The sequence below is a fragment of the Ciconia boyciana genome, chromosome 6 (genome assembly GCF_034638445.1).
Source record: "Ciconia boyciana chromosome 6, ASM3463844v1, whole genome shotgun sequence".
NCBI lineage: Eukaryota > Metazoa > Chordata > Aves > Ciconiiformes > Ciconiidae > Ciconia > Ciconia boyciana.
The window spans coordinates 68,649,040-68,673,834 of record NC_132939.1 but is presented as its reverse complement, the minus strand read 5'-3'; the positions used below and the strand labels follow the sequence as shown (position 1 = coordinate 68,673,834).

The 24,795-nt window shown below is 55.2% G+C and overlaps 1 protein-coding gene across 1 annotated transcript in view; it reads left to right on the top strand.

Annotated features, from left to right (window-relative positions):
- Positions 1-348: 348 nt before the first annotated feature.
- Positions 349-24,795, top strand: part of GNG2 (G protein subunit gamma 2) — a 30,580-nt gene continuing 6,133 nt past the window's right edge. The window contains exon 1 of the mRNA XM_072865163.1: positions 349-573. The gene's annotated coding sequence lies outside the window, so the exon portion shown is untranslated. The remainder of the gene's footprint in view (positions 574-24,795) is intronic.

Here is a 24,795-nt window from a genome sequence, read left to right as displayed (position 1 = left end):
AGGGTTGGTGTGTGGCGTGTGTGGGGTGCGGGGTCGTGAGTGGGGTGGGGGGACGGGACAGGGACAAGGGGCAGTGGAAGGGACTGGGGCAGAAACGGGCAGGGATGGGGACAGGGGCGGGGACAGAGACCCGGACAGGGACATGGGCAGAGACAGGGAGAGGGACTGAGGCAGGGTGAGGGGCAGGAGGCAGCGGGGTCTGGAGGAAAGAGATCTGCAAAACCGGGGGGAAAGGAGAGGAGAGAGGAGAGAGGAGAGGAGAGGAGAGGAGAGAGGAGAGGAGAGGAGAGAGAAGAGAGCAGCAGCAGCAGCAGGAGGAGGAGGAGGAGGAGGAGGAGGAAGTCGGGGCCGAGCCGCTTCCTGTAGGCAGAGGGATGAGCGCAGACAAAGCTGGGTGGGGACTCGCCGCTCGGGGCTGCTGCTGACCACCCTCCTGCTGCCTCCGGCCCGCATCCCTCCGTCCAGCCATCCCTCCGTCCATCCCTCCGTCCGTCCCTCCATCCATCCATCCCTCCCTCCGTCCCGCCGCCGCCCGCCCCGCGGGGGACTCGGGGCAGCACCGCCCGCCTCCAGGTACCGCCGGGCACACGGGGGGGAGCCGGGGCTGGGGGCACTGGGAGCACTGGGACGCCTGGGGCTGGCAGCACTGGGGACACCGGCGCTGGGCAGGGCGGGCCCCAGCCCCGGCCGCCCGCAGCCAGCGGCCCCCCCCCGGGCCCCCGCACCGCTCCCGAATCCGCCGCGAATCCCTCCCGGGTGCCCACCCCCGCGGCAGCCCCACGCTGGGCGCCCCGCGGGGACCCCGCGGCCGCGGGGGGCGATGGCGCCCGCGGGGTGGGGGCGCGGGGGTCCCCGTCCCGCCGGGGCGGGGAAGGTGCCTCGGAGAAGGAGTTCATCCCCCAACAAAGGTTTGATTGAGAGGGTTTGATCCTCAGTTAATCAACTGATTTGCCATCACAGGAAAGGCTTTTTCCGCCGATGAATGAGCCGTAGTGTTCTTTCTTTCTCCATTTTTTTTTTTTTTTTTTTGCCTCCCTGGGAAGGAAGGGTGAGACTCGGCCAACCCCAAATCCCTGCAGCAGCCTCAGCTGGGATGGATCTGTCCCCAGCCTGGCTTGGGGGAATGGATTTGGGGGTGACAGCCATGCAGGCAGAGGGGCACCCCACGCCTCGCCCCGCCGTCCCCGCGGCAGCGGCCCTCTCCCCATCGTTTCGATCAAAAATCCTTATTTTTCCCAGCGGTGCTTTGTGGGGCGAGCGCTTCGGGTAAAGTAACCCTGGGAAAATCACCCGTCAGCCGGGAAGATGCGCTCAGGGAAACCCGGTCCAGGGCTCGCTTGCCCCAGCGGGAGGGGAATCCAGCAAAAAACTTTTGCCTTCTTGCCTCCTCGGTGGAAAATGGATTTATATTTAAGGAAAATCTTGAAGCACAGCGATCCCCCACCCCTTACTAATGAGTTACTAATGAACTTAAAGCATGCTACTCCAAAGGGTAGTGACTTGGAGTGCGTATTATCTGCCGCTGCCGTCCCTGCTGCCTGCAGGGCAGGGGCTCGCTGCAGGTCCGGTGTGTTATTTATTTCCCTGTTTCCCTCTGGGCCTCCGAATTACTGAATAACCATCACCCCGCCAGCGAGCCCATGCTCCCCGGCCACGAGCGGGAAAGCGGCGTCTACCCTGGCAGCAGGCTGGGGCCAGGCACCGAGGATTTTTCCTTATAACTGGATTTCCCTGAATGCAGCTGGAGCATGCGATTTTAATCCTCTTTCCTACCATATGGCCGCTGGCTGGATTGAAATATGACTCAATTAATTATGGCCAGGAAAGCCCCAGGGCGAAGCCTTTCTCCAGGAGGACGTTTCGAGGCGCTCCGGGGTTATAATGGGGCTTTTCTCGCCCTGTGCTGCGGGGTACGGGGGCACATGGCTCAGCCCCGTCCCACCCCAGCTCCCACGTTGGCCTCGCGATGCCAGGCGTCAGCCATGCCGCTCCCTTGGCACCAGATTCAGTGCTTTTTTTCTTTTTTTTTTTAGCTTTTTCAACCTTGCATTTACTTGCAAGAGGAAGCAGGGGCTGCTGGCACCGCGTGCTGCTGGTTGCTCACCTGTGACACGAGTTTGGCGGTCTCAGCATCACCTGGATGATGACTGGAGTCAGCCTCACCTCTGAAATGAGGTATCCCCAGCTTGGGGGGACCCACAGGTCCCCCCGCCGCTAGCACGGTGCCTGCACCTGCCCATCGTCTCTCCCAGATTCCCCGGGAGCTGCCAGCTTTGCTCCCGGCGGTGCACGTACTGGCAGTAAGGACGCTCATTGCATTTTCTCCGGGTTCCTTGTAGCCGTCAGCCAGCGGAGGCAAGAAGCGGCCCCACACGGGGCATATTTTGCATGCGGGCGGGCTCGGATGAGCGGCCATACCGTGGCACAGCCGGCCCCAGAGGGGAAGATAACCGGTGTGCATCAGGGCCTGGCGCGGGGCTGCCTCACGGCACGAGGGTTATCGTTTTCCGCCGGAGAAATTTTGGCCCACTCGCAGCACGAGGGTTATCGAGACCAGGAGCAGGCAATTGCAGCGGGGCGCCCGATGGGATTCCCACGGGTACATGGCTGCGAGCCGGTGACGAAGCTCAATTATTAATATTATTTTTAATCCCCAAGCCAGCCTGCTCTTTGCTGCCCTGTGCCAGGGCGGCTGTGAGCGGAAAACGCCATAAAAAGCTAAATTTTGCGAGGATGGGCAATGCCTTCCCACACAGCAGCCCCACAGATGTGGACGGGCCCGCTGGGCTTCCAGTGCCTCGGCCTCTGAACGGCAGCATCGGAGGCACCGCTGCTCCTTTTGAAGCCCCGTGAGTCACCGAAGGAGGACAGGCAGGCGCTGGCGCAGGCTGTTACCATAGTAATTGGGGCTGGCGAGCCGGTGCCGGAGCCCCGCGGACCCCCCGCACCCCCGAAAAGTGCTGCCCGGGGGCAGCCATGCCTCCCCGTCCCCTGCATCCGTGCCGGGATGCTTGAGGCCGGCACACTCGTGACGCATGTGGTGCCGTCGATGACCACAGGGCTGCACCGCCTGCTCCCTCCTGCCGGCCCGTCGCCCCATTTTGGGTTGGGAATAAGGGGTTTGCCCCGGGAAAAGCACTATTTATGGCATGAGTTGCATCAGTTCTCAGCATGACTTCTCCAAGCGTTTCACCCCTGCGCCTGGAGCAGGATGCGGGAGCGGGATACGGCCGTGTGCGTTCACAGCCAGCGCAGAAGCAGTAGGGATGAGCAAGGGGATTAGGGTGGGTTTTCAATTTTTCTTGCTTTTCGGACTCTTTTCTCACTGTTCCTCCCCCTCTGATTTCTTGCTCAGCTGCTTTGTGGGGTGACAGCGGCTGCTGGGAGGAGGGATGGGATGAAAGGCAGAGGGAGATGGATGCTACCCCATGCTGCGGGGCTGGGCGTGGGGTGCGGCGTGGTTCATTGGCAAGGGGATTTTTGTGCTTGTCCTTGCACAGTTTTATTGCCCGTTCACTCCCAGCAGAGCTTCAGCCCTTCCGCATGCATATTTTTTTTCTTCCGTGCGCAAGGTGCGTGGTACAAACACCCCCAAAACTGGGCCCTTTAAGGTGCAGGAGCAGCCTTGTCCCCCCAAACTCTTGGGGTAAGTGAAGGGGGGGGCTCCTGCTTCTGCCGCTCATGGGGGAGCGTGTGATGGCTGCGGGGGAACACAGGCTGTCTCTCCTGGCTTTCCGCACGCGCTTGGCACGAGCCGTTTGGCACTCGCCCCGTTTAGAGGCAGGTCTGAGCTGGGGAGAAGGACGGGCTCCAGCTGCCGGGAGGACACGGATTTGGCTCCGCAGAGAAGTAGGGCTTGCTCCAAAACCTGTCTGAAGTTGCTGGGACAGTGTTTGTCTGGGCTTTGGGTCAGGCCAGTGATTAATTAATGATGTTTTCGATCCGAGCCGTGCAAGCGAATCGCCAGCGCCTTGCGGGCTGGGATGAAGCGGGAGCTGGAGGCAGCCAGCCCCTGGGCTGGGCGAGGATGTGCGAGGATGCAGCCGTGCTGAGGCTGAAGTCTAAAATCATGCATCTCCTGCATTTCATGGAGGTATGATGGACTTCAAACACCAAACCCAATTTTTCACAGGCTCAGTGGGGGGAGAAAAAAAAATAAAAAATCCCTGAAATGGCATCGTACCAAACCTTAAAAAAATCATCACCTGGCTATTCGCATGGACTTGAGAAACCCTCGACAATTCCTGGGCAGCAGCTGCACCAGGACCTTCTTATCCTACCAAATACAATTAGTTTTCACCTTATCTCGTCCTTCCCTTGCTTTTCATACAGCAATTTTCTTCCCCTGTTGTCTGTCGTCACCATCGTAACTCGGGCTGATAAGTTCATCCAAGGGAAGGTCCGGGCGTTGCTGGGTGGTGGTTGGAAGGTACCGGCATCGCGGGGAGGTCTCCGGAGGTGGGTGATGCTTTCGTCTAGCATCCAAAAGCCTGCTGAGATGCAAGGAGGGGTTGGTTATTCTCAGGGGTGCTGATGTGAACCCCAAAATGCTGTACCCGGCGTGCAGGGCACCCGGGAGCTGGGGCGGGGCGGAGGTGCTGCCGCGGCGGATAAGCTCCTTTAGCTGAGTTGGTGTCTTGGTTTTACACGTCTATCGTCCCGCCCTCGCTTGCTCTCCTGAGGGCTTTGGGAAGGAAGGTTGGCTCTGTCCCTCCCGTGACGCTCCCTGTGAGTGGCTCTCCTGGCCGGGAGGGTCCTGGCTGGGCAGCTGGGTTTGTAAGAGGGAGCAGCTCGGGTGGGAAGGAGCAGCCTTGCCCGAGCCTTGGAGCTCATCAGCGATCCCGAGCATCAGTGCTCCTTGTGATCCCACCAAAGGGGAAAATCCCCGGCACAGCGTGGGATATTCCCACTGCAAACTCCGCTGCGTTGTTGGTTTTACCCTGTGCCGCGCTGGTCGGCATCCCTCCTCCTGCTGCCTACAGCATCCTCCAGATCGGGGCTGCTGGACCCCAGCCCTGAAGCCTGGCTGCTGCCTGCTGTGGCCTGAGCCCCCCGTGCCCGTCCCCGTGGGCAGAGCCCCCCGTGCCCATCCCCATGGGCAGAGGCCCCCGTGCCTGTCCCCGCAGGCAGAGCCACCAGCTGCAGCAGGGCACCGTGGGGACATTGGTGCCCCGTGCCACCACCGGCACCTCTGCACAGAGACACAGACCTAATTATAGAAGATGCCCGGAGTAAGTCGGCACCGAGAAACCCTCTTCCTCCTCCTGCCCACGCGGGAGCAGCTCCGCAGCCCCGGCGCTCCTCTGGCTGGCACTTTGGGGAGAATAGTGACACTGTTTGGGTGGGTTTGTGCGCTAATTATAGTCGGGTTGTTTCAGTGCTGTCGTGCCTCTCCGTGTCAGCCCTGCCGCGTTGGGAAACCTGCGCTCCTCCGGCGACAGCGCAGCCAGGGCCGGATCCTGTGGCCGGATCAGTCCCCGCAGCATCCCCGGCACGGTGGCCGAGAGCGCAGTCCCAGCCCTGCACCTCCTCGGGGCTCTGGAACCGCCGTGGCCTGGGAACCGGGGAGGGGTTCACCAGCGGTTTGGGTTTTATGCCAAGTCGCGGCGAACGCGAGCAGTGCTTCAGCCCTGGGCTTTGCGCGAGGGCAGGATTTGTGCTAACGCTGGCACCCGGGTTTGCAGATTCTCTTTTATTAAAAACCTTTCTTGGCTTATTTGCCAATAAGCAAATGTGGCATCGAGTCCTGGTGGCTGTGGAAAAGCAGCTATCATGGTGGGACTGGCACCCTTACAGCTCTGGGGGGTTTATCCCCAGCCTGGGGACCTGGGGACAGGCAGAGTGTCCCCATGTACCCGCCAGCATCCGCAGGGACACGGAGAAGCTGTGTTTTCTCTCTTGCCTGCTCCCGTCTGAGCTGTGTCCTAGAGGAGAGACCGGGAGCTGAAGCTGGATGAAGTGCAAGAGCATTTAACCTGTTGCAGCATCCCCCTGGGACGGCGTGGGGAGCACTGCCAGGCGTCCGAGAGTCACGAGCCTGAGGCATGATCCCCTTAAGGGGCATGCTGAAGGGATGCTTCAGGCTTCGGTCATCTTAAACCCCCCCCTGTAGCTGTGAATTCCTGCAGACTGAGCGCGTTCCACTTAGCCGTGGGCTTGGAGGAGTTGTGCTTTTCGGGCCATTTTGGGTAAGAAAGCACCAGTCGCTGGCGGATGTGAGATGCTCAGTATTGATTGAATTCCTTTCTGGTCCCGGTGTCTTTGGTTTTGCTTTGGAGTAGGTGCAGTGAAGGGAGGGGAGCAGGATAAAAAAGGCATTGGGAGTCAGGGAATGGATCTTGAATGCAACAGAGGTGCCAGAAATATGTCTTCACGATCCCGCTGTCACCGGGGGATGCCAGGACAGTGCCAGCATGTCTCTGCGTGTAGCAGGCGTCATCGTTAGGGCTTCGTTATGTTTACAGCCATGATGCCCAGTTTGGGGTAGAGCTGGGATGGGCAGCATCCACAAGATGAGCTTTGGGCTCAGGGCTTGTCCCTCTCCTTCCTCGACAGCATCAGGTGGGTTTGGGTTTTCCAAAGGGCTGAACCCAAACCGAAGAGCTGCGGCACCACTGCCTTGGCCTCGGCCTCACTGTGGGGCTGGGCCAGATTGCTTCAAACCCTCCATCACCCATGGGGGTTGAGAAGGTTGCTTCTCATGAGGGTTGCTTCAAACCCTCAACCCCCATGGGTGAGTTATCTATCACCCATGGGGGTTGAGAAGTGGGACGGTGATTGCCAGCCAAGTCGGGATTTGAGGACGGGGCTCTGGCTTGCTCTCCCCACTGCCGTCAGCAGGAGGAAGGCGACACATGAGCTGTGTCAAGGCAGAAATCACCTTGCAAGAGTTTATTCTCCATTTCCACGTGTTTCTCTTCAACTGGACCTTGGGAGGAACAGGCAGGTGCCAGGGGTGCAGGAGAGTAAATAAGCATCCATCATCTGCTCGTGGGGTTGGGGCTGTGTGCCCTGTGGAGAGTCCTGGGCCATGCATGCAGGGGACACTGCAGGGGACGAGTTGAGGAGACCACCTTATCCCATGCTGCTTGTTTTGGTTTCACATCTGCAGCCACCATTCTGATGGGGATTAGTGTGTGCCCAGTGTCTGCAGATGTCTTCTCAGGTCAATAGGGTGTTAGTGGCTCCTTAGGTACGGGCCACGTCCAGCCTGTGGCCCACATCCAGCTTTATGGCTTTGGGGGAAGGTTAAATGTCCCTGGAGATCCCTTTGCACTCATGGAGCCCAAGGGCACCATCTCGTCGCTGGTTCCAAACCCTCCTGCCAGATCCTCACTGCCTTTCGCCTCTTGAAAGGGTCATCTCAGATGGATGGACACCAAGACCTTGGTCAGAGTCTCCTGAGGACCAAAGCACAAGCCCTCAGCCTCTGGAGGTGACTCCTGTCAGGCGTGAAGGAAAGGTATCCCTTCAAGGAAGATGTTATATGTCACCCGGGCAAGTGGACCACCATGGAAAGAGGTATCCAGTACCTGCGGGAAGGAGCTGTACTGGAGGTGATTGATGATCTGGACAACGAGCAGTTATCCAAAGATGCAGATGAAGTCCAGTGCACGCGACCCATGTGGTGGAAGTTTGAACGGAGCGCACCATCGTCGCATGCCAACTCATTGGCAGTAATGACCTGGAAAGACGGAGAGGAACAAATGGTGGATGAATTGGCTGGCCAACTCCGCAATATGAAGAAAGTCTCTTCCTCCCTACGGACCTGTGTCTCACCTGTGGAAAAACTGTCTGAAAAACCGTCCCAAGAGTTCCAGCAACTCAAAGAGGGTATGTCCTACTCCCCACCTGTATGGACCAGTATCTCATCCATTAAGAGTAAGCGTCCCTCTGCTCAAGAGAGAGGACATAGAGGGTACACACCATGGGGCACCCTGTGGTTTTACCTGCGTGACCATGGAGAGGACATGAGGAAGTGGGATGGAAAATCTACCTTGACCCTAGAGGCGCGGGTATGTGAGCTGCAAGGAAAAACAATCACCAAAGGGAGTTTTTCCAGGAAAATTGCTGCTCCGGTTTCCAGTGAGCAGTTCCTCAGACAGAGTAGAAGGGCTGATCTTACTAACGATCTTAAAGGGAATTTTGATTTGCATTTACAAGAAGTGGGTAAAGAATACTATGACCAGGACTACAGGGGCCCTGCCTCCAGCCAGGAGGAGGAAAGGGACAACCGGGTTTACTGGACTGTGTGGGTTTGATGGCCAGGCACATCAGACCCACAGGAGTATAAGGCTCCGGTAGACACCGGTGCACAGTGCACCCTAATGCCATCAAGCTATATCGGGGCAGAACCCATCTGTATTTCTGGAGTGACAGGGGGATCCCAACAGCTGACTGTATTGGAGGCCGAAGTGAGCCTATCTGGGAATGAGTGGCAAAAGCACCCATGGTGACTGGCCCAGAGGCTCCATGTATCCTTGGCATAGGCGACCTCAGGACAGGGTATTTCAAGGACCCAAAAGGGTACCGGTGGGCTTTTGGTAGAGCTGCCTTGGAGATGGAGGAAATTAAACAGCTGTCCACCCTGCCCGATCTCTCGGAGGACCCTTCTGTTGTGGGGTTGCTGAGGGTTGAAGAACAACAGGTACTGATTGCCACCACAACAGTGCACCGGCGGCAATATTGCAGCAACCGAGACTCCCTGATTCCCATCCGTGAGCTGATTAATTGACTGGAGAGCCAAGGAGTGATCAGCAAGACTCGCTCACCCTTCAACAGTCCCATATGGCCAGTGCAAAAGGCTAACAGAGAGTGGAGACTGACAGCAGACTATCGTGGCCTGAACAAAGTCACGCCACCGCTGAGTGCTGCCGTGCCGGACATGCTGGAACTTCAATAGGAACTGGAGCCAAAGGCAGCCAAGTGGTATGGCACGACTGATATCGCTAATGCGTTCTTCTCAATCCCTTTGGCAGCAGAGTGCAGACTGTGGTTTGCTTTCACTTGGAGGGGCGTCCATTACACCTGGAATCGATTGCCCCAGGGGTGGAAACACAGCCCTGCCATTTGCCACGGACTGATCCAGACGGCACTGGAACAGAGTGAAGCTCCGGAACACCTGCAATATGTTGATGACATCATCGTGTGGGGCAACACAGCAGAAGACGTTTTTGAGAAAGGGAAGAAAACAGTCCGAATCCTTCTGAAGGCCGGTTTTGCCATAAAACAAAGTAAGGTCAAGGGACCTGCACAGGAGATCCAGTTTTTTAGGAATAAAATGGCAAGATGGATGTTGTCAGATCCCAATGGATGTGATCAACAAAATAACAGCTCCACCGACTAGCAAAAAGGAAACACAAGCTTTCTTAGGCATTGTGGGTTTTTGGAGAATGCATATTCCAAATTACAGTCTGATCGTAAGCCCTCTCTACCAAGTGACCCAGAAGAAGAGCGATTTCAAATGGGGCCCTGAGCTACACCAAGCCTTTGAGCAAATTAATCAGAAGGTAGTTCATGCAGTAGCCCTTGGGCCAGTCCGGGCAGGGCGAGATGTAAAAAACGTGCTGTACACCGCAGCCGGGGAGAACGGCCCTACCTGGAGTCTCTGGCAGAAAGCACCAGGGGAGACTCGAGGTTGATTCCTAGGGTTTTGGAGTCGGGGATACAGAGGACCTGAGTGCTGCTATACTCCAACTGAAAAAGAGATATTGGCAGCATGTGAAGGGTTCGAGCTGCTTCGGAAGTGGCTGGCACTGAAGCACAGCTCCTCCCGGCACCCCGACTGCCGGTGCTGGGCTGGGTGTTCAAAGGGAGGGTCCCCTCTACACATCATGCAACTGATGCTACCTGGAGTAGGGTTGCACACGACGGGCTCGACTAGGAAACCCCAATCGCCCAGGAATCTTGGAAGTGATCATGGACTGGCCAGAAGGCAAAGATTTCCAAATATCACCAGAGAAGGAGGTGACGCATGCTGAGGAGGCCCCATGTTGGCCACCAGAAAGGACTGTCGTGGTTTAACCCGTCAGGCAGCTAAATACCACACAGCTGCTCGCTCACCTCCCCCGCAGTGGGATGGGGGAGAGAATTGGAAAAAAAAGTAAAACCCGTGGGTTGAGATAAAGGCAGTTTAATAGGACAGCAAAGGAAGAGAAAATAATAATAATGATAAAAGAATATACAAAACAAGTGATGCTCACCACCCGCTGACCGATGCCCATCCCATCCCCGAGCAGCGATTGCTGTGCCCCGGCCAACTCCCCCGTTTCTATACTGAGCATGACGCCGTATGGTATGGAATAGCCCTCCGGGCAGTTGGGGTCAGCTGTCCTGGCTGTGCCCCCTCCCGGCTTCTTGTGCGCCTCCGCGCTGGCACAGCATGGGAAGCTAGAAAGTCCTTGGCTAGTGTAAGCACTGCTCAGCAACACCTAAACCATCAGTGTGTTATCAACATTATTCTCATGCTAAACCCAAAACACCAGGTACCAGGAAGAAAATTAACTCTATCCCAGCTGAAACCAGGACACTGACAAAACCAGACCTCTTGTGGTCTCCATAAAGCTTCTCTTGAGTGGAGCTGTGCTGTTTGCTGCTCCAACCACAGCTGCTCATGGGATGTGTCTCGGGCTGGTGCTTCCCCTCCACCCCTCAGCGAGGCTCTCATGAACCCTGAGCTGCTGCAGGACAGCAGATCCTTTGCGGGACGCGTCCTCCTTCCCAGGGTCCCAATGGGTGTGCAGAAAACATCTGACCATCACATTTGCATGGTGGAGGCTTCCTCACCTTTGGCCCCCCATGTACAAGGAGATTGGGTTTTAGTTTCCTTACCTGCTCTGGAGGATGCTCCATCAGCACATCATGCAGTTTTTTCTTACTTCCATTATGGTTGTGTTGGCTCCAAGGGCTCCTTTGCTTGTATCGACTCTTGAATTTGAGCCATTTTGGCAGGAGCTGGATGAAGAGCGTGGGGAGATGGTTACCTCTCCATGACATCTTGAGTGAGGATAAAGGAGTGGGCTGGCTGGTTTTGCAGATCAAGTTCAGGCCAGTGATTGCCTGTGCTGTGAAGGTGTGTTATGGAAGAAGTCTCCGGCTGCGGTTTTGGCTTTCACCAGGCTGGGATGTGTTAGTCCCAAGAGCTGGTGGCCGTGGGGAGAACTGCCCAAGGATTTGTGCCAGCTCCCTTAATTTTCCTGTTGTTTTCCAGATCCCTCAGGGGCTTTTCAGTGAGCAAACAGGGATTTTGGTAAGGAACCAGCATGGTCAATGACTCATTTAGGTTGGAGGGGGCCTCTGGAGGTCTCTGGTCTCACCTCCTGCTCAGAGCAGGGCCAACGCCATGGGCAGGTCAGTGCTGTCCCCATGGACATCGTATGAGTCCATGTGGGTCTAGGTGCCCCCAGAGTGTCAAGCAGAAACCTGGCTAGGTCTTCTCCGTGCAGCCAGGTCTCCTCCACGTCTCTACATGCCTTCTCAGGTACTTCCTACCCCCTTGCTGGGTCTGCAGTGGTTTGGGGGCCTTAGGAGGGGTCATCAGCCATCCACAACCTGTAAACCTATTCGGACCTCTTCTAATTAATCTTCAGGACTGTGTCTGCTGCTGGAGCAGCTCTGCTCACGCTGGAAAGTGCCCAAGCAGAGGTGTCTCACCTTGGATGGGAAAGTGTTGAATGTTGACCAGGTCTGGTGGAGTCCACGTGTAGGACCTTGCGAAGAGGCAGTAGTCTGGTGGCTCTGCCGTGGGGCCAGAGCTCCCGCGTGCCCCGAGGACAACGTTTCAGAAGGGCTTTAGGTTCAATTATTCAAGTCACGCCGACCTGATTGCGCTTCATCCCTTGTATTTTTCATGTGGAGACGCGATGGTGTTCGTGCAGTGCTTGCAGGGCTGGTGCCATCAAAATACGTTGCATTATTTATGAGCTGATTTAATATAATTGCTGCTCAGCCTCACATCCTCACTTGGGGGGTCTATATTCATGTCCGGTGCTTCCCTCGCTCCCCAGCTAACACCGGCGGGGGGGACCCTGCCTCCTTCCTCAGCGCTGTGTGAGCAGGGAATAAAAAGATGATTTCAATGCAGCAACCCAGGCTTATGGAGAGGTATAAGCAGCAAATAAGGGAGGCACCGACTTGTTTGTTTGTTTGTTTTAAGCCTAAATCTAAGCCCTGTGTAAGTGTTTCCATTAATTGATGTAAAAGTTGAGCTGGCTGTCAATAGATGCTGCTCCTCCATCCCACCTGGAACCAAATCCCAGCCCCCCAAAGAGCAGCTGCCTTCATTGATTTTCATAGCTCACGCTGGGAAAAATATAGAAAGCACCCGCACAGCCCCGTGCTGAGGTTTCCCAGCAGCCAGGTAGGCAGGGAAAGGCGCTTGCCCTTGGGAAAGCAGCTCGCAGAGCAGCGAGGCCCAAATGCAGTGGCTCCGGCTCGTTTGGCAGAAGGATTAAAGCTCCGGGAGCAGGCACGGGGGGGATAAATGAAGCCCGTGGGGCCCGTGGCACGGCCAGGACGGATTGATCTCCGGCACAGGAGGTATCGATGCACGGGAGGGGAGGGTGAGCCAGCATGAGTAACACCATCTTGTGCTGCTTAATACAAGGTTTGCACAGTTTCTTTGGGTTTATATATTTTTTTCCCCCCTTTGTTTTTTTTTTGCAATGCTTGATATTGCAAGTGTAAAAACACCGCCCAGGCTAGCAGCTCTGAGGTGGCTTTCTCCTCCTGTCTGCGTAATATCAGTGTTTGCTGAGCATGTGTCATTTCACGATATAGCCAGAATAACGCGTGGTGGTAAAAGCAGGGCCGTTGACTCAGCAGGAAGCGTGGCAGGGATGCTTTGCATGCGTTTTAAGGGGGAAACGAGCTGGTTCAGGGATTTTGGGCTCCATGGGAAAACCAAGATGTTGTATGTGGAGGTTAGGAAGCAGTGAGCGCGCCAGAGAGGGGGTGAGGATGGAGATGGGCTCGGCAAGCTGGGGGAATGGCGTGGGAAAGGCTCCCGAGGGCACAGCTCGGGAGAGAAAAGCAAATTTTGCTGTTTTGCAGGAGCATCGTGGTCAGGAGAAATGCAGGTGGGTCAGGACTTGAGCAAAGGGAAGCTGCCCACGGCCACGGTGCTGCCGCCTCTCGATCCCTCTCCACGTCCCTGTCCCAATTCTGCCGCGATGGCCGTGCCCTCCTCATCGCATTGGGAAGGACCCAGGTGTACTCACTGTCTCCGTAACCGGGTCCTACTTTCGACCGAAATGCATTAGGTTACAGGAAAAAAAAAAGAGGCAGCAGCGGGCCGCAGAAGTTAAATTTAATTGAGATAATATGGGTCAGCTCACCGACCGAGGACGGAGGAGCAACCTACTTCTCCCTAGCCAGCCCCAGCTAACCTGGTTTGCAGCACCGCCACGGCTCTGCATCCCTGCCCGCATCCCTTCCCACATCCCTGCCCGCGTCCCTGCCACGGACAGGCAGCTCGGAGAAACCCCCCGGTAGCCCCAAGTTTGCCAGTGGGGAAGCTGCAGGCCACGAAAGGTCAGGGCCAGCACAAGCCACAATAAATTACTTTTCTAAGTTATTGATTGTGAAAATAGAGAATAGCATGGGGAATTTTTTTTCTTCCCCCCCCCCGAAACCTGCTAAAATCGCCCACGTTCAGTGACGATCCTCCACCTGCTGCTTGGGATCTGGCCATCAGCAAATGCTTTACTCATTTAACGGGTATCTTAGTGATGCCGTAGCGCAACAGCTTTGTAGTGAAACCTTTGCAGGGTAACTGTAGCTGCAAGATACATGGTTTACTTTACATTTTTACATGTACTTTAGGCATGGCTTTGTTTTTTTTTTTTTACCCCAAAACCCATGCCTAAAGCGCACCAAATCTCAGGAAGTAATTACAAAGCTCTCCCATCTCCATGCGGTGCAGCCGCTATTTGAGTAGTGGCTCTAAAGGCACCAGCTCTGGATGCTGTGAAAAACCTGAAAAAGGGATAAAGAAGGGAAAAAAAAAAAAAAAGCTCCCAGCCTTGCTGCTTTGATGGCAGGGATGGGAAGAGAAATACCAGGCAGCAGCACCGGGGCTTTGCTCTGCTATAGCAGATAGGCTGTGACCTGTTTGCTGTATTTGAAGCTTGAAATAGAGCCTTATGAGTAATGTGGTTCAGGTGCTTATCACTAATTAATTAATTCTTTTGTACAGTGGATACCTAATTAAAGCAGTCTAAGGTAATTCCTAGGGGGGCTTAAACTAATGGGATGGTTAACGGGGTTGTTTCTTTGCTGATGTAACTTGTTGGGTGATTCCCAGCGGCTGGAAAGGGTTATTAGGCTTCGTGTGAGTGTTACTTAAAATAAAATTCTAATAAAGGTTTGTTTCGGGTGAAATCATGGGAGAATGATTTCTCATCGCAATGATTTCTGCGGCTGAGGGCTTCACGTGCTGCAGAAGTTACTTGGACGAAAAGGCACGGCGAGGCTCGTGCGCTGTAAGGAGAAGGAGCGGGTTTGGGTTTATTTTAGCTGGGCTGAAAAACGCTTTGCAGAAGGATGAGCCCAGCAGCCTGGCACCATGGCAGGAGCTATTGCAAAATCCACACCCTCCTTCCGATTTCCTGGTGTCACGGGGAGGTTGCCCCCTAAAAATGTGCCATTTTATCCAAATCAGGGCAACTGAGTGGCTTGCCCCAATTCCTTCGGGGTGGCTGTACCCCCATGCTGGCAGGCGGGCGGTTGGTAAATCACCGTGGCCTCGAATTCAGGGTGACTTTGCATGCGGCTCAGGGCGGGTTTGTCCCTTCGGGAGCGGTGTTGACACAGCCAAATACCCAAATTTGCAAATGCGATGCTGGGTGAAACGCCTCCGCCTTGCAGCGCTCCCTTCTTCCCTTCGCTTTCAAACCTCATTTCGCACCTTCCCCTAAAGGTCTTTATCTTGACCCTGGCAAGCAGGATGTTAAAAACTGAAACCCAAGAACGGATCAGTTAATTAACATGAAATAATAGCTCTTGGCTGCTTCCCTTAATTAAGGGTCAGGAGTTCAGAGCTGTATGAACAGATGTTGAACTCCTTTTCCTGGTACAGGAGCTCATTGCTTCCTCGGCGGCTTTAACCATCTCTCTTTTTTCCTGGGACAAGGGGCAGGGAACTGGGATTTCTGAGCAAGGCGTGTACAAAGAAGTTATTTCAGAGTCAATTTGAGTTGGTTTTGGGAAGGAATCAAGAAGCGAAGGAATCGAAAAATCATAGGTGTGATGATGCTTCTAATGAAAGGGTGATTTTGGTTTTCTAGAAGACTATCCATGGGAAAAAAGAGCTTTTTTTGAGGGTTTCTGCTCTTTTCTGGCCAGCTGGGAGGCGGTGCGTGTTTCCCAGACCTAGAGTCTCCTTTATAGCAGAAACTTTTGCCCTGTGAAGTAAGGGACTACCCAGCCTGCTGCCACTTCATCGGTAGGCAACAGGTTTCATGGGGTGGATTTTGGTATCCCAGGGACAATCGGGGTTTCAACGGGAATTTTTTATTTGGTCAATTCATTTGTGCTTTTACCGTGTAGCTGCTGCTCCGTCGGTGCGTGGGTGTTGGTAGTGCTAGGTTATCACCAGCTGCCCCTGACACGGTTAGATCAGGGTTACTCCAGCCTGGGAAGAGTCATGCCCTCGGGAAGTGTTTTGCCAGGCTGAAAATAATCCTAAAGAAGGGGTTTGCTGTGTTATATAGTGTGGGTACAGTGCCTTATAGAAGAGGAACTAGTCTTTCCTTGGCTGTTGCTGCAGTAGAAATGCAAAAAAATATACTCAAGTATTTTCAAGGATATCTGAGTAGTATTTTAACCAATGTTAAAAGGTGCATTGGCCAGGGCTGCAGATGGTGCCATTGACCTGCAGCACCTCTGCTGTGAGGCCAGGCTGAGAGTTGGGGCTGTTCAGGCTGGAGAAGAGAAGGCTGCGGGGAGACCTTACAGCAGCCTGCCAGGACTTAAAAGAGGGTTTATAAGAAAGATGGGGATGGACTTTTTAGCAGGGCCTGTAGGGATAGGCCAAGGGGTAATGGTTTTAAACTAAAAGAGGGGAGATTCAGACTAGATTTAAGGAGGAAATTGTTTACGCTGAGGGTGGTGAGGCGCTGGCCCAGGTTGCCCAGCGAGGTGGGAGATGCCCCATCCCTGGAAACATTCCAGGTCCGGCTGGACGGGGCTCTGAGCGACCTGATCTGGTTGAAGATGTCCCTGCTCATGGCAGGGGCTTGGACTCGGTGACCTGTAAAGGTCCCTTCCGACCCAAACCATTCTGTGGGTCTATGACCTCCAGGCTGGGCTGGCCCCCGTGCAGGGGAGAGACCCACCAGCGCGGGAGAAACCTGCAGGCTTGTGATGCCCCAAGGCTTAGTGGCCACTTTTCCAAGGGTTTCGTCAATCTGGCAGGGAGAAATCCACGCATCTGACTCGTGGGAGGATGCGGGACGAGAGGGGAGCCCTGCACATTGGTTTTGGGGGGAAGGAAGGTGAGAGCTCTGCCGCTGGGACAGCAGGCATGTCAGGTCTGCACCGGTGGGCGATGGTCAGGGGGGTTCCTGCGAGCTCCTCTGCCAAAACCACCTGCAGCAGCCCGGGGTGAAGCGTGACCCGTCCGTACCTCCCTCCTCAGCACTCCTCCTCTCTGCCTGATTCCCTCCTTCTTCTCTTTTCCATATTTACTGGGCCATCCGCGTGCTGGAGACACTTCGATCTATCCGGGGGACTTCAAAGGCTGTGGAGATGTGTCCATCTTCCAGCCCAACGGGGAGGTCGGGGATGCTGTAGGCAGCGCGGGTAAAGCTTTGCAGGAGGCGGCCAGCGTAGCATTTCTGAGAAACCCTGGTTTTCTGGGGAGTGCTGGTGCTTTTAGGGAATTTCCAAAGCTGCGTGTTCTCCTCTCAGGCAAGTTTCATAAAAATAAAATGCAACTAACTGAGAGCATTAGTGTTTTTTTTTAAATCTGGGTAGGATGAAGGCTAACTGCAGCTTCAACAGGGGAACAGCCGTATCCTTTACTGCGAGGGTTTTGCTGCAAGCCGGCCCGGGGATTTGCAGGGCAGAGGCTCCTCCGCTCCCGTGCACTGCAGTGAGCCTTCAGTCTCCTGTCGGCCTCTGGGTGTGTTTTAACATTTCGTTAAATTAAAAAAAAAAACCAAAAAAACCCAAAAAACAAAAAACCCAAACAACCAAAAAACCCTCCAACCCTTAAATCATTTTCATTTTCGGTGAAGTGCAGCGGTGGCGTTGCTCAGCCCTGGTGGGGACCGCAGAAGTGGAGCCTGTGCTTAAAGGCTCTGCCGCGGGAGAGCCCGAAAGGCAGCGCAGGGGATGGCGTGACAGGATGCGTGCCCTTATCTGTCTTTTGTGGCGTGTCAGGCTGAAACGTGACAGCCAAGGCCTTTTTCTTTCTGTGCCACGGCATAAGCAGATAGCGAGGAGCCCGGCTGCCCCCCGGCAGGCATTGCCCCTGCTTGGCCCCGGGAAGCATCGCCGTGAGCGTGCGTGGGTGCACGACGAGGGGCTGACCGGAGGTCAGAATTGAGTCGGCAAAACGATGGGTATCTTTAATCGGGATGAAAACTCAGGCCCTGGGAAGAAGGCGATGCTCGGCTGCAGCTTCGCTTGCTTGGCCCGCTGGACCACGTGTTTGGGTATCCTGATTCCTCGGGATTTGGCCAAGCTCCCAGGGCACCCATCCTCCCAGTGCCTGATCTGCGCACGCTGCTGGGTTTGTCCCTGGTGCGTTAAAAACAAACACTCTTTCCCAGGGTTTTACCCCAAACGATGGTGGGGTGGCTTTTTCTTTTCAGGGGTACATCCCCAAAGGCCCTGGGCCAAGGTGGGGGTCGCATGGCTTTTTGGCTTGCTGGAAATCTCCAGCTTAGTCCGCCGGGGAAATGAGGCTGCTGTTAAACCCCTGACCTTCAGCACAGGGATCGGCAACCCCGGCGGCATTCCTGCGGTGCCAGAGCCTTGTGCCGACCCCGGAGCAGGTCAGTGCTCCCTCCCCGCGGTACCCGGACGGAGAGAGCCACTATTTCCTATGAACAGTGGCAGGAGGGACTGGAGCAGATGTCCCAGGCTGTGCTGTCTGGTGGCTGGTTCTTCACCTGAATAATCTCTTAAAACCAAACCAAAACAAAAAAACAAACTAAAAGAAAAAAGGAAGTCGAGGTTGGTTTCTGTTTGCCTTCGTTTTGAGCCGTTAGGACACCTGTGAGAAAATAAAAAGCTGAGATTCTCACTTTTGCATGATGCCTACAGCACGGTGACTCCTCCAGGCAAAAGGGACAGCCCTGCGAGAGCGGAAATGTCCCCCTGGGGCCGGAGCCGCCTGGCTCCATCGCTGCTTCCCCCCGGCTCCTCTCCGGGTCTGTACGTGCCTCTCGGGAAGGAGATTTCTCCTGGAGCCTCAGCCTGGCCGGGCTGCGCTGGGACACGCTCAGCTCTCCAAATGGATGGACGTTGCTAAAACCTTTACCGCTTGCAAACCTCATGGAAAAACGTGCCATCGACCGGAGATATTAATGAGGTCTAGGCTTCAGCCGTGCTCGGCTCCGGAAGCGCAAGGAGGGGGCATCCCAAGCCTGGCTCTCTGCAAAGCCAGCTCCAGCACTGAGCTCTTTACTTAATGGCCCGGCAATATTATGGAAGAGAAAAATCTTTGCAGCAGCTCCCTCTCGCTCCCTATGCTTTGCATTGCCTTGATAATGAGATTTTCCGGCAGAGCCAGGGCTGGCTGAGCCAGTGGCAGGCTGCGTCTGACCCCGGCGCTGCTTTTGGGGTGAAATATGGCTGAATAGGCTAAGATGGGCAACAGATTTTGCACCCTCCCCGACTGCCACAGAAGCAGCGGGAGGCCAGGCCAGCTGCAGGGTCGGCACCGAAACCCGCCACCGCGAGCAAAACACCGGCATCGGGGCCAAAACGGGCACCCATCCCACCTCGCCCCTGTTTGCGGGAGGGAGCGGATGCTGGTGTGATAATGAAGCCGTTTCCATGGAAACAGGCTCATTTTTTTCCACTCAGGCGCCTTTCCATTTATTTATTTATTTGCCGGCATGTCTCTGACCTGCGAGCTGCTTTTCAGCAATTTAAATACCGTATTGGACACCGGGCGTAAAAAAATGGGCATTGGAAAAGGGAATAAAATCCCGGTGGATGGGGACTGGGAGCTGTGGCTGTAACCACCGCTGAGGATTAAGGTCCTGTGCCCCAGCGAAGCGGTGTGGTGGGAGCCCACGGGCACAAATCTAGCGCATAATGTTTTCTTTGCTTAAGGAAATAATGAAACACATGTAATTTGGGCGTATTAAGGCTCCTTTCCCAGCCAGGTCTGCAACTGCTGTCAAGATCAATGCGACTACACCAGCTCCCACCCCCTGGAAACATGGCTTTTTGCTATTTTCTTTTTGTCTGTAATATTTTTATATTTTTCGGTATATATTTAGTAATTATTTTTCAGACGAGCCACCTATTTTTAGCCGTGGCTTTTAGCAAAAGCAACAGGATGGCTTGAAAAGCCAGGCAGCCCTGCATGAGGGATTCCCATGCTCCAGCCGGCCCGTGACCGGCTGCGGCAGGGCGACGGCTTGGCCGTACGTTCAGTTATCCATTCTGGATGCCGCGTCACACCTGGTTTTTGGGGAGGAAAAGGCAGTTTTCAGGAGAGCCCGCTTGCCTCGGCGGGGACTGTGTTGGCCCCTGGGGTGCAGCGAGCTGGGCTGGCCTCAGCCACTGGGATGCGCAGGGGCCAGGAGCAATCCCAGCATGAATGAGAGCCGGAACAAATCCCTCCGATACAATACCCAGCCTGGCATCTTTTCTGGACCAAAAAAATCCCTGGGTGATGCCTGCCTGGTAGGAACAAGCCTGAGCCCTCTGCTCCCCAAAATCCTGGCTGCCCCAGTGGGGTTTCACCCGCTTTGCTACGAACTGGGTGGAAAATACTGGTGCGTCAGTGATGGAAAGCATGACTTTTTAATTGAAACCAAGAAGCAGGGAGGCTCCTGCTTTCGCTCCGAAAAGGAGCCGTTCTCGGTGGTGGGTGATGCCGTGCGGTGCTCCGGGGAGCTGCTTTCGGTCTTTACGGTGGAGGAATGGTGAGGTTTTGCCCTGGCAGATGTCAGCGCTTTCGGTTTCTTTCCTGCAGAGCCACTGCTTTTCCTTTCGGTTCAGCCGGGAGGTGTGGGAAGAATGGCTTTCTGCAAAGCGGAGAAAAACCCACTGGGAGGTGAAAAAAGTCTGGAAAATTGGGCGACAGGAGAGGATGTGATCCACAGGTTTAAAACCACAGAGGACCGCAGTCGGGTGGGCAAAGGCTGCAGACCCCTAGAGACGCAGGAGGTCTCTCGTGACACCTGTAAATTCTCACTCGATGCCCGTTTGCACCTTCAAGAATGTAAGAAAATGCTTTGCAAGGATGCCGGTGTCCCAGCCAGGGTTAGCGCTGCCTTTGAACAGTGATGGACCCAACCCAGTGCAAAATGTGCTTCGAGACCCCTTCTGTAATGACAGCTGCCTATTTAAGTTAATTGGACTAAATAATCACCGTTAAAATGCCATTTTTTGTAAACATTTAGGAGAATTCCGGTCTCCACCCACATGCAACTTGAGATAAAACCCAAGCGAAAGGGGGGGAAAAAAGCTAGGGGGGAGGGTGGGCTCAGATTTTGAGGGTTTGGGGCTGGTGATGGAGCTGGTGCAAGGCGCGCGGAGGCCGGGGACCCCTCTGCCCAAGCGCCGGCTCTGCAGCCTTTTGGCACAGCTCTGCGCAAAGCAGGCAGCAGCTTGTGCTGACGAGGAGCTGGCAAACGAAGGCTAATTACTCTTGCAAGCAGGGCTGGCAGCTGCGGGATGCCAGAGCCCCATAGGAGCCCAGTTTGGGAGGAAGGAGTAGGATGGCAGCTTAGCAGGAGGGCTCGATTGCTCCAGCGTCAAGAAGTGCTCCTTTTGCAGTGGCTTTTTTGGGTTGCACACGGCATTTTGCCTCGCTCCTCGGTCGAGGCGATGCTGTGGCAAAGCAGCTCATGCCTGGCCGTGCCAGGAGGCAGCACCGGTGGCTCACCAGGCTGGAGCTGGATGAGGAGCAGCAGGCGTTAGCGAGTTTGCAGATGACACCAAGCTGAGCGGTGCAGTTGACACGCCAGAAGGACGGGATGTCATCCAGAGGGACCTGGAGAAGCTGGAGAAGCGGGCCCGTGTGAACCTCATGAGGTTCAACAAGGGCAAGTGCAGGGTCCTGCACCTGGGTCGGGGCAACCCCCGGTGTCAGTGCAGGCTGGGGGATGAAGGGATGGAGAGCAGCCCTGCGGAGAAGGACTTGGGGGTACCGGTGGATGAAAAGCTGGACATGACCCAGCAATGTGCGCTCGCAGCCCAGAAAGCCAGCCGTGTCCTGGGCTGCATCCAAAGCAGCGTGGCCAGCAGGGCGAGGGAGGGGGTTCTGCCCCTGGGCTCCGCTCTGGTGAGACCCCCCCTGCAGTGCTGCGTCCAGCTCTGGGGTCCTCAGCACAGCAAAGACGTGGACCTGCTGGAGTGGGTCCAGAGGAGGCCACGCAGGTGATCCGAGGGCTGGAGCACCTCTGCTGTGAGGCCAGGCTGAGAGTTGGGGCTGTTCAGCCTGGAGAAGAGAAGGCTGCGGGGAGACCTTACAGCAGCCTGCCAGGACTTAAAGGGGGGCTACAGGAAAGGTGGGGGTGGACTTTTTAGCAGGGCCTGTAGCGATAGGACAAGGAGTAATAGTTTTGAACTAAAAGAAGGTAGATTCAGACTAGATTTAAGGAAGACATTGTTTACGCTGAGGGTGGTGAGGCGCTGGCCCAGGTTGCCCAGCGAGGTGGGAGATGCCCCATCCCTGGAAACATTCCAGGTCCGGCTGGACGGGGCTCTGAGCGACCTGATCTGGTTGAAGATGTCCCTGCTCATGGCAGGGGCTTGGACTCGGTGACCTGTAAAGGTCCCTTCCGACCCCAACCATTCTGTGATTCTATGAAATTAGCTTACCGCTGACTTAAACGAGCGCCCAGCGGCTCGGGGCTGGAGCGAGAGCCGGCGCTTGCAGGAGGGACGGGGGTCAGCGCTCCGTGCTGGCTCGCTGGGGGACAGGAGCAGTGCCAACGCTCTCCTCTGGATCAGAAGAACATTTAAGGGGGTGCAGGATCCATAAACATGCTGGGAGGACGAAATGCATCCAGAAAGCAAGGTAGATGTGGTTAGCTTACTGGGATGGAGGAGGGCTGGTTGGCCCTTGGCCCGAAGCAATGGTGGCTTTTAACGCAGAGCAAATTAAAGCCGAGCTGCATCCCGTTGGGCAGCAGCTCGCTGTGCGCGCGCAGCGGGCAGCTCACGGGCTGGGTTTTGCTGCTCCACATTGTGGGTAAAAGCTGAAGATTTCAGCAAAGCCGGAGCGAGCAGACAGAGCCGTAAATGCTGGGTCAGCGCCCTGACATCAGGGGCGTCCCTCACCGTTTGCCTGACTAAATCCCAATTTTTGGTGCCTGGGTGCTGCTGGTGAAGGAAGAAAATGTCATTCCAATATGTCAATGGCTCTTCACTAAACAGAGAACACAACAAATTAGGGGGTTTTTTGGAGCATAGGTACCAGCTAGCAAAAGTCAGCAGCAAAATTTCCGAGTCCAAACATTTATTGCAAGTGCTTTTGCATCCTTTTAAACGAATTCAACCTCTTGCCACGTGCAGTACATAACCTGCGACCCCTCTGCACAACAGACAAGTATCAAAACAACCTGGCGAGATCCTGAGTTGTAATTACAGCGCAGAGCCCAAAAGAGACGATATCCATGTCCTGTACGTGCTAAACATCGTTAGCATGAAAATAAAATAGTATCCTTGCTCATTAACCTGCGGGCACCAAGGCAGGAATCCTATTATCCAGGCACATGTGCCATTAAGCGGGTGAAATAAGATGCCATCTGTATTCCCTTGAGTGCCGTTAAACCCCTTCGTTTGCAGGCAAACTTTAGCACAACAGCATCGGGTGTGAGAAGAGCCCTGTGACAACTGGGGGATCAGGAAATATCGGGAAGCGCGGGGATTTTTAGCTTTAAGGTGGGGATTTTGATGGCTACGATCAGGAGCCGAGCTCTGCTAGCTTGAGGGGACCTATAGGGAAATGGGAGTAATGCGGCAAGCGCCGGTACGTGTCCCTTCTGCGTGACGGCTCCTTTTGCACTCGCTCGGCCCCATCGGTCCCCGTACAAACCTGCTGTGTCCCAGGGTTGCCGTCACCCCACGGTGCTGGGAATACCCCCATTCCCCTAACAGGTCAGGCGGTCTCGCTGCATCCACCGGGTCTCCAGCCCCGGCTCTGAAAGCTCCCGTCCCAGCGCCTGCCCACGAAGGGATGACTCCGCTAGGAAATAAGCTGCCTGGAAAGATGATTTCCCTCTAACAGCCATCCTCAAATATTTTGGCATTTTTTCTGCGATCTGCGGATTTATATACTTTCCGGGGTGGTTTTAATTTGTCTGAAGTCTGATGCTCTTGGCATCTACCCACTAACAAGTATTTTCTAGTTCAGCGTGGGGTCTGGCGGCAGGGAACCCCTCACCTCGTTGGGTCTTGGGCAAGAGAAATAAATCACAGACTCACAGAATGGTTTGGGTCAGAAGGGACCTTTACAGGTCACCGAGCCCAACACCCCCTGCCATGAGCAGGGACATCTTCAACCAGATCAGGTCGCTCAGAGCCCCGTCCAGCCGGACCTGGAATGTTTCCAGGGATGGGGCATCTCCCACCTCGCTGGGCAACCTGGGCCAGCGCCTCACCACCCTCAGCGTAAACAATTTCCTCCTTAAATCTAGTCTGAAATACATGTATTGCTGTGGTGTGGGGCAGCGGTGTAGTTTGGTTGGTTGCAATTAGTAGTAAAGAGGCACTGGGGGTTGAAGGAGAGGAGGATGCTCTAGCAGCTTGGCTCAGCTTAAATCAAATCCGAACAAAAAGGCGTGGAGGCTTCGGGTTTACTCCTGGTGGCTCCGCACCCTCCCGGGGGTACAGTGGGCTGTCCTCACGTTGCGATAAAAAAAGCTGCTTGAACAGCTTCGCTGCTGCCCCAGCGATGCCTGGCTTGTCGCAGGGGTTGTTTTTCGGCGAGGGATATTCATGAGCTGAATTCAAAGTGTCACCTGCAATTGTTTTGTTATTCACGCTGAAGGAAGCACACCCAGTTGCTCGCAGCGTGGAAACGCTGTAAAACCATCGCTGGCCCCAAAACGGTTCAAGTTCCTACATCAGGTTTCTGCAGCGGGCCCGAGCGTGGCCGGCTCCCGGCGACACCAGGGTCCTGCGAGCTGCAGCGTCCCTGGCATTGTCCCAGCAGCCCGGTGCACGGCGTGGTGCTCACACAGATGTCCCCTCCTCTGTCCCACCGGGGTCTTGCTCTTCTCTGGCCTTGTTTTTGGGGCTGTCTTTTCCACCTTAGTGCCTCGAGGGCTAGATGTAGTAAGAGTATGGGAGGGTTTCCTTGCGTGAAAGGTAGCAGGGTTGGATACGGATATTTTTTTTTAAAGATCAGGGCTGTAGCAGCCATACGAAGGCTCTCGGCAATCCTTCCCGCTCCCGTGCCTCCTTCCATGACATTAAACTTCACTCCCCAAGTGACTCTGCCACCGGAGTAGCCGCAGACCATGATTCTCTGTATGAAATGGCACAACGTCACCAAGAATAACATTTGCTGCATTAGAAAAGTCTCCGCGGGCTCCAAACCATGCAACGGCGTCTCGGGTGATGTACACCTCGGTGATCCTATATGACCACCAGCTTTCC